At 40.9% G+C, this 17,437-nt stretch overlaps 1 pseudogene; it reads left to right on the top strand.

Moving 5' to 3' along the window:
• The first annotated feature begins 577 nt into the window (after positions 1 to 577).
• LOC134810654 (uncharacterized) lies at positions 578 to 15,908 on the top strand (annotated as a pseudogene).
• Positions 15,909 to 17,437: the final 1,529 nt, after the last annotated feature.

The raw sequence follows: 17,437 nt of genomic DNA, 5'->3' as shown, positions 1-17,437 counted from the left end.
ATTTGACACTCCTGATTCACCACTTTTGAGAGGCAAGGAGTTTAGTGACTCTATAGATAATACCTTTGACCATATGTGGAGAACCAAGGAACATAATGAAACTGATTGGTTGCTCCTAAGTTCAGTGGGCAAAGTGATGAAAGAAAATGATGAACTCAGGGATTCTGTCTTCCAGCTTCGGAAGCAGATACTAAGCCTCAAATCTGCTAAGATTGCCCTGAATGAGAGTCTTATCTCCTGTAGAGAAACAGCTGAAATTGTAGAAAATCAGACACAAGCTCTTGTCGTGCAAGTGGTTGACCTGCAATGAAAAGTGCATGCGCAGCCTCACCAGGTGTCTACTGTTAAAATGAAGGCATTGATTAGAAAAGAATGAGACCCTGAAACTTGGAATGGGGACACGTGGGAGGACCCTGATGCCGGGACACTGAGTTTGTAAACTCTGATGAACTTTTTTGCCAGAAGGAACAGCTTCCTCATCCCAGGAGGGGCAACATCCTCTCCCTGACCCATGCTGCCATCAGCCTTTCCACCTTTGTCTGAAGAGATAAACCCTGCACTGCCTAAGGCAACAGTGATGGCCTCCCCTGAAATGGCTGTCAGGCAAGATAATGTTAATTCCACTCAGAAGCCACCCCCAACATCTCTGTTTGCTTCTAGACCTATAACTAGGCTAAAGTCCTGGTGGGCCCCTAGAGGTGAGATTGAGAGTGTGACCCATGAGGAGGTGCACTACACTCGAAAAGAACTGTTTGAGTTCTCTCATTTATATAAACAGCAATCTGGAAAACAGGCATGGGAATGGATATTAAGGGTAGGGGATAATGGTTGAAGGAACATAGAATTGGGTCAGGCTGAATTTATTTATTTGGGCCCACTATGTAGGGACTCTGCATTTAATATTGCAATTTGGGGAGTTAAAAAAAGGTTCTAATAGTTTATTTGCTCAGTTATCTGAAATATGGATTAAAAGATGGCCCACTGTGAGTGAGCTGGAAATGCCTGATCTCCCTTGGTTTAATGTAGGGGAAGGGATTCAAAGGCTTAGGGAAATTGGGATGGTAGAGTGGATTAGTCACTTTAGACCTACTCATCACAGCTGGGAGGTCCTTGACCAATGCCTTGTGAAATATATTTGTGAGGGCAGCACCTGCATCTTTGTAGAGCCCCATAATTGCTCTGTTCTATATGCCAGATCTAACAGTGGGAACCGCAGTCACTCAACTACAAAATTTAAATACAATGGGAATAATTGGATCTTGAGGTGGCAGGGACTAAGTGGCAGCACTCAACTGTCACAGGCAAGGTGGGTGTAGCTACCGTAATGGACAGCAGAGGCAAAGTGGCAATCAGAATAGTCCGACTCGTGTAGAGCTCTGGCATTGGCTAATTAATCATGGTGTTCGTAGAAGTGAAATTGATAGGAACTCTTCTGCATTCCTACTTAAATTATACAAACAGGAAGCTTCTAGGTTGAATGGACAAAAGCCTAATTTGAATTATAAAAACAGAATCATGGCCCCTCAATCAATTTCCAGACTTGAGTCTGTTTACAGACCCAGAACCCCTTGAATGAAGGAGAGGCTGGGTCCCCTTAAGGAAGGACCCTACTATATTACCAACAATGTATGCAGTGAATCTTTCTCCCATCCTTCCCCAAGGAGATCTCTAGCCTTTTATCAGGGTAACTGTGCACTGGGGAAAGGGAAATGATCAGACATTTTGGGAACTACTGGACACTGGCTCTTAGCTGATGTTGATTCCAGGGGACCCAAAATATCACTGTGGTCCCCCAGTTAAACTAGGGGCTTATGGAGGTCAGGTAATTAATGGAGTTTTAGCTTAGGTCTGACTTACAGTGGGTCCAGTGGGTCCCCAGGCTCATCCTATGGTCATTTCCCCAGTGCCAGAATGTATAATTGGCATAGACATACTTAGCAGCTGGCAGAACCCCCACATTGGCTCCCTGACTGATAGGGTGAGGGCTATTATGGTGGAAAAGGCCAAATGGAAGCCATTAGAGCTGCCTCTACCTAGAAAAATAGTAAATCAAAAATAATATTACATCCTTAGAGGGATTGCAGAGATTAGTGCCATGATCAATGACTTGAAAGATGCAGGGGTGGTGATTCGCACCACATCCCCATTCAACTCTCCCATTTGGCCTGTGCAGAAGACAAATCGATCTTGGAGAACCAGTGGATTATCGTAAGCTAAACCAAGTGATGACTTCAGTTGCAGCTGCTATACCAGATGTGGTTTCATTGCTTGAGCAAAGTAACACATCTCCTGGTACCTAGTATGCAGCCATTGACTTGGCACCTGCCTTTTTCTCCATTCCTGTCCATAAAGCCCACCAGAAGCAATTTGCATTCAGCTGGCCAGGCCAGCAATATACCTTTACTGTCCTACCTCAGAGGTATATCAACTCTCTGGCTTTGTGTCATAATCTTATTCAGGGAAACCTTGATCGCTTTTGGCTTCCACAAGATATCACACTGGTTCATTACATTGATGATATTATGCTGATTGGATCCAGTGAGCAAGAAGTAGCAAGCACACTGGACTTATTGGTGAGACATTTGCATGCCAGAGGATGGGAAATCAATCCAACTAAAATTCGGGGAACTTCTACCTCAGTAAAATTTCTAGGGGTCCAGTGGTGCGGGGCCTGTTGAGATATTTCTTCTAAGGTAAAGGAGAAGTTGCTGCATTTGGCCCCTCCTACAACCAAGAAAGAGGCACAATGCCTAGTGGGTCTATTTGGATTTTGGAGGCAACACATTCCTCATTTAGGTGTGTTACTCTTGCCCATTTACTGAGTGACCTGAAAGGCTGCCAGTTTTAAGTGGGGTTCAGAATAGGAGAAGGCTATGCAACAGGTCCAGGCTGCTGTACAAGCTGCTCTGCCACTTCGGCCACATGATCCAGCAGATCCAATGGTGCTTGAGGTGTCAGAAGCAGATAGGGATGCAGGTACCCATAAGTGAATCACAGCAGAGGCCTCTAGGATTTTGGAGCAAGGCCCTGCCATCTTCTGCAAATAACTACTCTTTTTTTGAGAGACAGCTTTTGGCCTGTTACTGGGTTTTGGTGGAAATTGAACATTTGACTATGGGTCATCAAGTCACCATGCGACCTGAACTGCCTATCATAAACTGGGTGCTTTCTGACCCATGTAGCCATAAAGTGGGTCATGCACAGCAGCATTCCATCATCAAATAGAGGTGGTGTATACATGACTGGGCTGAAGGCACAAGTAAGTTATATGAGGAAGTGGCTCAAATCCCCATGGTGTCCACTCCTTCTCTCCCCCAGCCTGCACCGATGGCCTCATGGGAAGTTCCCTATGATCAGTTGACAGAGGAAGAGAAGACTAGGGCCTGGTTCACAGATGGTTCTGCACGACATGCAGGCGCCACCCAAAAGTGGACAGCTGTAGCACTACAGCCCCTTTCTGGGACATCCCTGCAGGACAGCGGTGAAGAGAAATCTTCCCAATGGACAGAAATTTGAGCAGTGCACCTGGTTGTACACTTTGCATGGAAGGAGAAATGGTCAGATGTGCGATTATATACTGATTCATGGACTGTTAGCCCATGGTTTGGCTAGATGGTCAGGGACTTGGAAGAAGCATGACTGGAAAATTGGTGACAAAGAAATTTGGGGAAGAGGTATGTTGGATGGACCTCTCTGAGTGGTCAAAAAAATGTGAAGATATTTGTATCCCATGTGAGTGCTCACCAACAGGTGACCTCAGCAGAGGAACAGTTTAATAATCAAGTGGATAGGATGACCCACTCTGTACACACCACTCAGCCTCTTTCCCCAGCTATCCCTGTCATTTCCCAATGGGCCCCTGAACAAAGTGGCTGTGGTGGCAGGGATGGAGGTTAAGCATGGGCTCAACAATAGGGACTTCCACTCACCAAGGCTGACCTGCCTATAGCCATTGCTGAGTGCCCAATTTGCCAGCAGCAGAGACCAACACTGAGCCCTCAATATGGCACCATTTCTCAGGGTGATCAGCCAGCTACCTGGTGGCAGGTTGATTATATTGGACCTCTTCCATCATGGAAAGGGCAGAGGTTTGTCCTCACTGTAATAGACACTTACTCCGGATATGGGTTTGCCTATCCTGAACACAATACTTCTGCCAAGACCACTGTCAATGGACCCGTGGAGTGCCTTATCCACCGTCATGGTATTCCACACGACATTGCCTGTGACCAAGGCACTCACTTTACAGCTAAAGAAGTGCGGCAGTGAGTGGGCTCATGCTCATGGAATTCACCATTCTTACCATGTTCCCCATCATCCTGAAGCAGCTGGATTGATAGAAAGGTGGAATGGCCTTTTGAAGTCACAATTACAATGCCAACTAGGTGACAATACTTTGCAGGGCTGGGGCAAAGTTCTCCAGAAGACCGTGTATGCTCTGAATCAGCATCCAATATATGGTACTATTTCTCCCATAGCCAGGATTCACGGGTCCAGGAATCGAGGTGTAGAAGTGAAAGTGGCACCACTCACCATCGCCCCTAGTGATCCATTAGCATACTTGCTTCCTGTTCCTGCGACATTACATTCTGCTGGCCTAGAGGTCTTAGTTCCAGAGGGAGGAATGCTGCCACCAGGAGACATAACAATGATTCCATTAAACTGGAAGTTAAGATTGCCACCTTGACACTTTGGGCTCCTCCTACCTTTAAGCTAGGAAGGGAGTTATAGTGTTGACTGGGGTGATTGACCCGGACTATCAGATGAAATCAGTCTACTACTCCACAACGGAGGTAAGGAAGAGAATGCATGGAGATCTAATGGGGCATCTCTTAGTATTAACATGCCCTGCGATTAAGGTCCATAGAACACTGCAACAGTCCAGTCCAGGTAGGACTACAAATGACCCAGACCCTTCAGGAATGAATGTTTGAGTCCCTCCACTAGGAAAAATCCACGGCTTGCTGAAGGCAAAGGGAACACAGAATGGGTAGTAGAAGATGGTAGTCATCAATACCAGCCATGACCACATGACCAGCTGCAGAAATGAGGACTGTAATTGCCGTATTTCCTCCTTTTTAAAAAAATGTTTGTGCATGTATACGCTCGTACTAAGAAAATATCATCATCTTATTTCCTTTCTCCTTTATCATGTGACATAAGATTTATTGCCTTCATATCAGCATTTAAGTATTGTTAACTTCATGTAATAGTATTTGGGTTGGGGATTAGTGCATTTCCAGTTGTATGCAGGATAGTTGTATTACATTAGGCATAATTATGACCTTATTATTGTCTTTGTTTGAAAATTATGTATAATCTCAGGAGATATATATGGGTTCAAGTTGACAAGGAGTGTATGTGTGTGGGTTAATACTGAGTGTCAACTTCATTGGATTGAAGGATACAAAATATTGATCCTGGGTGGGTCGGTGAGGGTGTTTCCAAAAGAGATTAACATTTGAATCAGTGGGCTGGGGAAGGCAGATACACCCTTAATCTGGTGGGCACAATCTAATCAGCTGCCAGCAAATATAAAGCAGGCAGAAAAACATGAAAAGGAGACACTGGCCTAGCATCTTAGCCTACATCTTTCTCCAGTGCTGGATGCTTCATGTCCTCGAACATCTGACTCCAAGTTCTTCAGTTTTGGGATTCAGGCTGGCTCTCCTTGCTCCCCAGCTTGCAGACAGCCTATTGTGGGACCTTGTGATTGTGTGAGTTAATACTTAATAAGCTCCCATTATATATATGTACAGTTCTGTCCCGTATAGTTCTTAGTTCTGTCCCTCTAAGAGAATCCTGACTAATACAGTGATCAACTTTGAGTTAGAGACCTTGCTCTTTTTTTCATGTCTAGAGAGTCTCTGTATACCTTTTGATTGTTTTCTTGCTTTGCTTTCTAACTCCACACACCCAGTGCAATCTGGGTGCCTATGACATCCAATATGTACTTTGTCATTATCCTCCTGTCCACTTTTTCTGTCTTAATTTATTTTTCTCTCCAGTTTATTCTACCAATCAAATGCATGCAAAGCTATGTAATGCACCTCCCTAAGAATACCTCTTTCCTGGTGCCTCTCCCTTTCTCTGGGCCCTGTAGTAACAGTTTCAACTTTAAACCCTTCAGCCAGATTGCTCTATAGACTTATTTGCATACTCTATTTTCTTACATAATATTAGTCTTAGCACTAATATTTACAGAAAAGACTTCTGAGTCTTTTTATTTTGTTAGGTACTGGGCTAAATACTTTAGCTACATTTTCTAATTTAATCCTTGCTACAACCAGATAGTAGATATTATGTCCATTTTTCATGCCAGAAAACTGAAATTCAGGTGCATTTGCATAGCTCACACAAGGCTAACAGTCATAGAGATAGAATTTATACCGAGGGCTTAACTAAAATCTGTGTTCTTTGTTTTTCTTTTGCCACAAAAGTTTGCATTTTTAGCTAACACTTTATAGTGCCTCCCACAGACCTTTGTCTTTGACCAAATGATTCTATTAAATTTCCTAAAGTATGCCTTAAAGTTTTCCATCAACATTCTTTTTTTTTCCACATCATTGTGCCTAGAATGCCATTCTTCCTGCCCAGTGAATTGTCATCTATTTTTCAAAGCCCATCACAAACCCTACTTCCTTTTCAAAAATTTAATCTCACTATCCACCTATCATAGAAGTGGTTATATCCAATCCAAATTCCGACATATATTAATACTATTCAATTTGTTAATTAGTTTTCTACTGCCCTATGTCAGATTTACTTGGCCCTATGGTAGTATTGATACTTTTTTGTTTGAATTTATTTTTTGCATGCTCTTATGTTGTAGTATTTCTCCAACCATATTGTCAGTAGCTTTGTCTTTCTACAGTTTCTTGCACATAGTAAGAGATAGATAAATATTTGCTGATTTGATTATTTAAGAAATTCAGTTAGATTGGTTGTCCAAACTGGTTGTTCTGACTGTACTGATTAAGTCAGCCATGGTGAGGAAGTTGGTTGTTTATACAAACAATGCCATGGCTATATTGTGATTTTGGATGCAATTTAAGCATTCATCTAACAGAAAAAAATATATATTGAGTAATAAAATTGGGGGCATAAAGATTAATTCTAAAATTCAAATGTTATGATAATATCATGTTTGTTACAAGTTGTTAAAAGAAAAACTTAGACAAATTAAATTTAACAAAGTTTAATTGAGCAAAGAACGATTCTTGAATTGGGCAGCCTCCCAAGCAAGAGTCAGCTCAGAGAAACTCCAGCACAGTCATGTTGTAGAAGATTTATGGACAGAAAAAGTGACATACAGAAAATGGAAGTGAGGTACAGAAACAGTCAAATTGGTTAGAGCTTGGCATTTGCCTGATTTGAACATGGTTTGAACAGTTGGCTGCCTTTCATTGGCTGAAACTTGGTGACTGGCACAAGTGCGGGTTAATCTGTTTACAAATCCAGTGAGAATTCAGTTTACCATTTATAAAGAAACCTTTAGGGCAAATTTAAAATATGTAAGGAGCCAACTTTAGGTTAAATTTGGTTGAACAAAATCAATAAGTATACATATATAAAGGTTTCAAAAAATCTGTGAAGATAAAAATCAACAAATATTAAACAACAATTGGTAGATCAAAGAGTAATTATCTCTGCATTGCTCTTGGACTGTTTTTAATATGTGATTTACATTAAATCTAAATTGCAAGACACGAGATGACACCTTCCCCCACTTCATCCCCAACACACTCAGCTATTAAATCTCTATCTCACTGTCACTTAAAATCATGGGACGTTATTATTGGAAGATTCCATTATAGACTCTGAGTCCAATCTCTTGCTCATTGGAGAAAATGTCTAGGAAACATCCTTGCCATGCTGTGATTCTGTCATTCTGTCATTCAGCTTCTCTCCGAACACCTCTGGGAACAGGCAGCTCTGTGCTAAGTTAGCCCTGACAATTGTTAGGCATTTGTCATTGTTAAACCAGCTCTTTCTGAAAATAAGCCTCGGTCATCCTCTGTATAACATTTCCCCATTTTTTTAAATTCTAAATTACAAGGTTTCATAATATATTAGCTAACATCAAACAAACCTCAATTTTTCCCAATACAGTTCCTTTAATTATTTGAAGAAAACTCCCCTGCCTCTTCCTAATATCTCTACTCCAGACCCCTTTCCCTAGCCCAGCAAAAAAATCTCTAGTTCTTTGAGCCAGCAGTCCTTTGACTTAGTCTCCAGATGTCTCACTATCCTGGCCTTTCTCATTTGGATATTCTCCTCATCCTGAGACTACAATAAGCCAGATGTGGCCTGAGGAGGGCAGAAACCCTGAAATCATAACTTCTCTTGCATTAGAAATGTTATTTCTGTCATTGCAGCCTAAGTTTGCATTAGCTTTTACAACAGTAGCATTATACTCATGGGTTCTGCTGAACTTGTGGTCTAAAGCCCCAGGCCTTTTTTTTTCCCCCTAGGAAGCACATTTAAGCCATGTATCTCTCATCCTGTCCTTATGTAATTAATTTTTTTTTAAACTGTGCAAAGCTTTTTCCTTTATGCTTTTGTGCCTTTTATCGTGTTGGACTCCAGAAGTGCATGATGGGACCACGGGAGAAAACCACAAGATTCTTGGCTGCTCTGAATGCTGAGAATCTGGAATGGCTTTGGTGAATTACAATAGGAGTTCTACTCAATAAACCCCAAACCCAATGGATATTAAAAACATAAAAACAAGCAAACTGAAAAAAACTCCAAAAGCCACTTGCTGGTGAGAACTGCATTTTACCTTCCTTAATACTAAAATTGGAAGATGAGGAGGGAAAATACCTAAATCCTTGGTAGTTGAGGCCTCCGACTAGGACAGTTTTTCAGTCTTCTGAAAGTTTTTGCCTTCATTCCAGCCTTTCAGTTAGTAGGGGACCTAGTAGATGGGAACATATTTAAAATATGCAGAGTTTTTTCTGGGTTTCTCCTTCTCTGAGCCAATTATCACTTGTTCAACAGCTTTCCCTTTCCTCCATTAGCACGTAAGTTACCTTTTGCCTCCAAACCATCTGGAACTCAAATGACTTTCAACTACTTGAACTCTCAAAGCACTTGTTGTTTCCCAGAAACCATTCTCTTCCCACTGGGGAAAATAGTGGGGAGCAGGGGAGACAAAACACATCTCTATTCCGAAAGACCAGGCCAGATCATTGATAAAAGCAGCCTTTTTCTTAACAATTATGTGGCGCTTCATACCCACAGCGTCTTATCTTTCCCTCCATTTCTCTTTCTTCTGTTGATGACTTTTTAGATTTGCTTTTTCTTTGGGGACTGCAGCAGATGCTGTTGGTACCTGTATTTGTTTGCTAGGATTGCCATAACAAATGCTACAGACTATGTGGCGGAAGCAACAGAAATTTGTTTTCTCATCATTCTGCAGGCTAGAAATCCAAAATCAATGTGTCAACAGGGTTGGTTTCTTCTGAGGCCTTTCTCCCTGGCTTGTGTATTAGTTCGTTTTCACGCTGCTGATGAAGACATACCTGAGACTGGGTAATTTTTAAAGAAAAAGAGGTTTAATGGACTCAGTTCCACGTGGCTGAGGAGGCCTCACAATCATGGCAGAAGGTGAGGAAAGAATGTGCCTACATCTTACATGGCAGCAGGCAAGAGAGAATGAAAACCAAGTGAAAGAGGAAACCCCTTATAAAACCATCAGGTTGGCAGTGCACGGTGGCTCACGTTTGTAATCCCAGCACTTTGGGAGGCCAAGGTGGGCGGATCACCTGAGGTCGGGAGTTCAAGACCAGCCTGACAACATGGTGAAACCCCATCTCTACTAAAAATACAACAATTAGCCATTGTGGTGGCACATGCCTATAATCCCAGTTACTTGGGAGGTTGAGGCAGGAGAATCACTTGAACCCGGGAGGCGGAGGTTGCAGTGAGCCGAGATTGCTCCACTGCACTCCAGCCTGGGCAACAGAGCGAGACTCCATCTCAAAACAAAAACAAAACCATCAGATCTCGTGAGACTTACTACCATGAAAACAGTATGGGAGAAACTACCCCATGATTCAATTATCTCCCACTGTGTCTCTCCCACAGCACAAGGGAATTGTGGGAGCTACAATTCAAGATAAGATTTGGGTGGGGACACAGCCAAACCATATAATCTTGTAGATAGCCACCTTCTCCCTCTATCTTCACATGGTTGTTCCTAGGTGTTTGTCTATGTCTTAATTTCCCTTCATGTAAGGACATCAATCATAATGAATTAAGGCCCACCTTAATGACCTTATTTTACCTTGATTATTGCTTTGAAGACCATATCTCCAAATACAGTCACATTCTGAGGAATTGGAGATTAGAATTCCAACATATGAACCTTGTAGGGGACACAATTCAGTGCATAACAGTACCCCGAACCAGATGCACTTCTCTGGACTTAAGCACTATTTCCTAGCTTCTTTAAGCTTCAGCTTCTGCTGCTAACTGACCACAGCTTCTTCCAGCATCCTTCTCTGAAGAATGCACTTGGTTGACAGGAGCTGCCTAGCATGAAAATGTCAGGAAAGTTGAGAATGCCTCTCTCAACTCTGCCACAGTCAATTTTGACAGATGGTGGGGAGAAGGGAGGTTGCAGGGGGTGCAGTAACTTTTGTAGTAGAATTCCTGCCCCAGAGCCCCCCCTGGGATCAGAATGAGGCTAGACTTCTCCTGTAACCATCTCTGCCTATCTTTTTTTTTTTTTTTTTTTGAGATGGAGTCTCACTCTGTCACCCAGGCTGGAATGCAGTGGTGCGATCTCGGCTCATTGCAACCTCCGCCCCCCTGGGTTCAAGCCATTCTCCTGCCTCAGCCTCCCGAGTAGCTGGGATTACAGGCGCCTGCCACTGTGCCTGGCTAATTTTTCTATTTTTAGTAGAGATGGGGTTTCACCATGTTGATGGTCTCGATCTCTTGACCTCGTGATCCACCTGCCTTGGCCTCCCAAAGTGCTGGGATTACAGGCACGAGCCACTGCGCCAGGCCTCTGCCTATCTTTAATCTCATGTCTATCCAGATTTTTTCATTATCTTGCAGGTTCTCCTGAGAACACTTCCATTTTACATTATTTGCATACATATCTCCATTGCAGGTTCTGCTTCTTGGGAAAACAAAGGCAGACTCCTGCTTTAGTATTATAGCACTTGTTTAAAAATTAAGCACTGCAAAAGAGCATTCAATTTAATTCAGCAAACATTTACTAAGGATGATCTACAAGGCTGAATTTCTTCATTAGATGAGAAGCTTCTTGAGGGCAGGGATGAGGTATAATTGACTCTTTTTCTCTAGTGGCTAGCACAGTGCCAATCTCAATATACATATTTATTGAACAGTGTTCTGTTGTGAAGGCATTATGATGAACATGATGCAGCCTCAACAGCAAACAAGTATACAATTTTCTTGGGAAAAACAAACGTGCTCCAACTCATAACAAATCAAGCTTGAATCTGGAAAGTGCATAAAAAGCAATATGCCAAGTGCTATGGTGGCATGGAGGATCAAAAGCATACTTTCAATTAGAGGAAGATTTCATGAATCTGAATGGAATACACATGTGATCTTAATAGAGAAGAGAAAATAATATTGCTAGCAGCTATTAAATGACTGGTACATGCTAGACACTGTGTAAATTTCTTTGTAAGTATTATATTTAATATTTGTGGAATATCTATGGTATAGAGATTATTATTAGCTCTATCCTACAAAAATATGTCTTGAGACATTAAGTAATGTCTCCTAGCTGGGAAGTAGTGCAGCATAGATTTAAACATATTCCTTTGGGGAAGGATATTGCAGGAAGGAAGAATATGATGAGCACAGATAAAGATTCAGAAAAGAAGTCTACCAATATGAGCTCAAGTGGATGCGATAGGTAAAAAGCCTGAAAAGAGAAATTGGGACCAGGTTATGAGAGACTTGGAATACTATGCTAAAAAATTGGACTTTATTTTATAAACCATGGGGAGCATCCAGAAGATATTTAATTGGAAAGTTGGCTGATAATACTTGTGTCTTAAGAAAATTACTCCAAAAGAAGGAGAGAAAATGAACAAGTACTTTAGCTTGTTCAAAGGAATATGGGTAAATCAATACATTTAAATGTATGTATATTCCTTATGAACTCTTTTCTACCTAGATTTTACTGTGACTGACCCAATATATCTTACATTTACAAGAGATTTTTTAGGAGACTTGATTTCCCATAACTTTAATATTGTGACACTCCTTATTTGACTTTACTATCTGTGCTACTTTTTCCCTGCCCTCCTTGAAATTTTACCTATTCATTTATTTTGGTAAATAGTATAAACCTGTCTTAAAAAATGGCAAATAAGAAGTATGTTTCATGACACCAAGCAAAACATCTTACAGATTCTCTTCCCCTATGTCCATGGAAAGCTCATTCTAAGTATCCTGCCAATTATCCCTAGTTTCTCATTTTATCCTTGTAAACTGCCACAAATCTCTACACACTCTGTTTCTCGTTCCTTTCCTCCCACCTTTCAACCTTTTCTATCTAGTGTTTTCAGAGCCAGTGGTACTCCAGCACTTCTAAAGCAAAAAAAACCCTAATCTTTCTTGGCTCTTTCTGTTTTTCTCCCCATTTGTTATCTAAAATCGAGGAGAAATCTGAGGATAAAGAAGACAACAATTTGTCATCTTTGTCTATCTCTTTCTCTCTCTAATTTATGTGTACTTATTTTGCAATAACTATTGAACTATTTGCAGCCCACCACTCCTTTTCAGTTAAATGGGTCCTGGCAATTGGAGAGACCTGCTTTTGCACTGGGGCGCAGTGGCTGTTGAGCTTCACATGATCAAGGGATGAACGTCTGAACAAGACCGTAACTATTTGTTTTTTATTTTTATTTTACTCCTCGTAAAGGCTTCTCCATAGATGCAGTCACTTTGGACCACCACATTCTTGAATTGCTTGTTTTAGAAATTAAAGGTTACTGTTAATTCAAAAGGAACTAAAAAAATCCTGAAGTTTAATGACTGCCATTAGTACCTCCAAAGGAAGATTCTGCTTTCTTTTTCCATGTATGGGGATGGTTTACTGCATCTCCGATGGTCATCAGATTGTCAGTGACCATGGTAAAACTTCCAGTTTTCCCAGCTGGGAAGGCTTAAAGAAATTGTGATAAGGCAGCCGCCCCTCATATTTCTGTGAAGAGCAGGCATGAAGGAAGGTTTTTATTTAGTTTCTGTGCCTTGCATTGTTTAGCCAGCCACCTGATGTTTCTGCCATGTTGCAAATCTGGAAAATTACTATTTGCTGAAATTTTTCACTGCTTCGATTTATGCAGAGACATAAGACAGTTTCCTGAGTCTGGAGTATTTCTGATTACAAGAAAGAGAATCTGACTATGTTTGATTTCAAGTCCATTCAGTCACATTTTTAAACTGCCAATTTTTTTTTTTAAGTTTTGTCACTTAATGTATTGACCCCACTTCATGAGTTAGGAAAAGAAATAATATAACAATGATCATTTATTTCTCATGTGGAGAAATTGAGTCTGATAATCCAAGTGGTCTGTTTGAAGCTACAGAAGAAAGTACAGACTTTGGAAGATAAACATCGATTAGAAAAAGCTATAAAGAAGGATTTTGTGCATATTTGTTGCTTTATAACTAATTCAGTCTTAAGAATGATTTTTCTGATTTAGGCAACTCTCCTTTGACTACGTTAACCTAACTATTCTACATGCAGCCCATTTTATAGTGGACCAAATGAGCAAAACTCTCTACCTTTGGTTCTTTTCCTTTGTAGCTCCCACAGTACATTGTTACTATTTCGGTTTAATCATGACCACACAACTTGAATTTACTGGTAGGGTTGCCAAATAAAATGCAGGACATTCTGCTGAATTTAAATTTCAGATAAGCCATGAATAAATTTAGTAAAAGTATGTCCCAAAAATGTCATGGGAGATACTTATACCAAAAATTATTCATATTTTATCTGAAATTCAAATTTAACTGAGTATTCTGTATTTTTATTTGCTAAATATGGCAACCATATTTACTGGGAGAGTGATAATTTCATGTAATTTTGTTCTACTCAATAAATTCAGCTGCATACATTTAGCTGTTTTGTAAGTTTTTGTACAAATTTAAAAATTAGGAAAAAGTCTTATTTTAGACTATATATTCCAGTTCGTGATTTTGATTAAACAGCCAGTATAATTAAAGTTCTTTTTAAAAATACATGGCGATTATCTATTTACCTGTTGTGTTCTCTATCTGTTGATGAAACAAAAAATGGAAATCTCACTCATTTTTGTACTATATTATATTGGTATGTAGGATGAGCTTGATAAATTGTTTAATAGACTGCATAATTACCAAATGGTAGGTTGGCACAGCAACAAAAGTGTGTGTATGTGCATGTGTGTATGTGTGCATGTCAAAAGTGTCTAGCATTTTTGAATGCTAACTTTGCATCAGCACTCTGCTAAGAGCACAGTGCCAAAACCTTAGTTCTTATTACCCTTTTATGGAAGAGCCTTTCATTAAAGGATGTTTTAAAACCAATCAAAGGCCATATCTGAGAGGCCATATCAATCAATATATGAGTCAGCTAGATACTACATCCTCCCTTTGTTCTTCTTGTTATTTTTTTTTTTTTTACTTTTTTAATTATACTTTTAGTTCTAGGGTACATGTGCACAATATGCAGGTTTGATACATAGGTATACATGTGCCATGTTGGTTTGCTGCACCTATCAACTCATCATTTACATTGGGTATTTCTCCTAATGCTATCCCTCCGCCAGCCCCCCACCCCACAGCAGGCCCTGGTGTGTGATGTTCCCCGCCCTATGTCCAAGTGATCTCATTGTTCAATTCCCACCTATGAGTGAGGACATGCGGTGTTTGGTTTTCTGTCCTTGTGAAAGTTTGCTGAGAATGATGGTTTCCAGCTTCATCCATGTCTCTGCAAAGGACATGAACTCATCCTTTTTTATGGCTGCATAGTATTCCATGGTATATATGTGCCACATTTTCTTAATCCAGTCTATCATTGATGGACATTTGGGTTGGTTCCAAGTCTTTGGTATTGTGAATAGTGCTGCAATAAACATACGTGTGCATGTGTCTTTATAGTAGCATGATTTGTTGTTCTTATTTATTTATTTTTGAGACAGAGTCTTGCTTTGTCACCCAGGCTGGTGTGCAGTGGTGTAATCTCAGCTCACTGCAACCTCTGCCTCCCGGGTTCAAGTGATTCTCCTGCCTCACCCTTCCGAGTAGCTGGGGCTGCAGGTGTGCACCAACATGCCCAGCTAATTTTTGTATTTTTAGTAGAGATGGGGTTTCACCATGTTGGCCAGGCTGGTCTCGAACTCCTGACCTCAAGTGATCTGCCCGCCTTGGCCTCCCAAAGTGTTGGGATTATAGGCATGAGCCACCGTGCCCTGCCTACATTCTCCCTTTAGAGAGGCTCTAAAAAGAAAATGTCTTAGTAAAAATTACTCATATATTTCATGTGCTTTCCTCATATCTCTGTTACCAAATCTTCATTCCTGAAAGTCAGTGTGTAACCTAATTAGCCAAAATAGTGACAACCATGGCACCCACCACATACGTTCTTTTAGAATCTTGTCTTCCTCGACCAAGAGGCAGAGTCTGTGTCCCTTCTTTCAACCTGTGCAGGCCTTGGCTAACAAAGTATAACTTAAATGGCAGTTTATGATTTTCTACGAAAATGTTCTACTTTGCTCTTTTTACACTCCTGCTCTTAGAACCTGGCCAGATACTACGCTGTGAGTAAGCCCATTCAGCCTGTGGAGATGCCTGCATGGAAACGAACTTCCGTCCTTGGACCCTTGCCCTGTTTTAACTGCCAGCTAGCTGACAGCCAGCCCTAACTTACCAGTCATGCAAGGGAGTCATCTTATAATTGGATTCTCTAGTTGAGTCCTCCCAGCTGAAACCATGTAGAGCAGAGATGCACCCTGTCCAAACTGTAGATTCATGAGCAGAATAAATAATTATTGTTGTTTTAAGTCACTTTGCAGTGGTTTGTCATTGTAGCAATAGATGACTAATAAAGATTTTGGTACCTGGAAGTGGGGTGTTGCTGTAACAAAACCTAAAACATATGGCATTAACTTCAAGACCAGGTAAAAGGCAGGAGCTTCAAGAGCCTTCAACAGATTGTTAGTGAAGGGGGTCCTTGAGTAGAGAGTTAGCAGGAGCCTCACTGGCCTCAAGGAGACTGACAATGAGGGCTTAAAAGAAGTTAGAAAAAAGGAGTGTGTAGTGACACAAACTTTGGCAGCTCTATAGTCTGGGGAAACTTGGAAAACAGGAAATGAACTCAATCATGTAATGATTTCCAGACAAAATATAGTAAGTATCACCTGGCTTCATCTCACTGCCTGTGATAAAATGCAAAAGAGAGAGAAATGAGCTAAAGAATACACTGTTAAATAGAAAGGATCCAGGACTTGATGAGTTTAATAATAAAACTGTTTCTCATTCTTGGCCTCTCCAGACAGAAAGTTCTAAATTAAAAGGCAAAAGATTTATATGATCTGAAGATAAACCAGAGTATAGCAAGTTCTAAATTGAAAAGGACCTTCAGGTCCAATATCAAATCCAGGATAGGACTGTACAATTCTTTGATAAGACCTCACAAAAATCTAAGACCCTGCCTCCTAGACCCTTTAAGAGAGAAAGCAGATTCCTTAGGGACCTGAAGGATGTGCTTTACAAATCATCCCTGTAACCTAGGAGGGCTTCTAAGAATCTGAGGGTGTTTGCCCACAAGGGCAAGAGCACTGAGTAGAGAAAGAGCTAACTAAACAATATTTTTGGATTTATGGCTCTGACTTTAGTCTAATGGAGTAGGTTCATAAATTGATACATAAGCATCCGACAACATTTCTAAAAGAATTATATGAGCTTGTTCTGAAAACCACTGAACAATATAAAATGAGGAAAGGTCTTTGGCAGTGAAATTTTTACATGCAGAGAACAGGCAGAGGAAACTACTCAGCTGCAAATACAGGCAACTTTTTATAGATATATGACTCAAATAAACAGCCAAGATATCAGAGGGTGTAGCCAAGAGGTATGAACTCCCAAGGAGTAGGACTGGGCTTTAATCAAGGAACTGATAACACATAAGGGGCTGGATGTCAGAACTGCAATGAACCCATATCTGCAATCCACCTTTTGTTTTCACAGTTCAAATGGGGGTGTCTATAGATGTTAGCCTATGCCTGCCTCACCATCATATATGGGGTGTGGAAAGGGCCAACAAAGTGGCTCTTTAGTTTGCAGGTCTTTGTATTGAGAATAATGATGCTTAAGAAACTGTACCCAAGGCTGCACCTGAGGAGCTTCATCCACATCTGGGTCTGATTTAACTCCTGATATCCTGGACCTCTTG

This window comes from Pan troglodytes, chromosome 7 (genome assembly GCF_028858775.2).
Source record: "Pan troglodytes isolate AG18354 chromosome 7, NHGRI_mPanTro3-v2.0_pri, whole genome shotgun sequence".
Taxonomy (NCBI): domain Eukaryota; kingdom Metazoa; phylum Chordata; class Mammalia; order Primates; family Hominidae; genus Pan; species Pan troglodytes.
The sequence above is the reverse complement of the archived record's forward strand: the minus strand, read 5'-3'. Positions and strand labels throughout refer to the sequence as shown.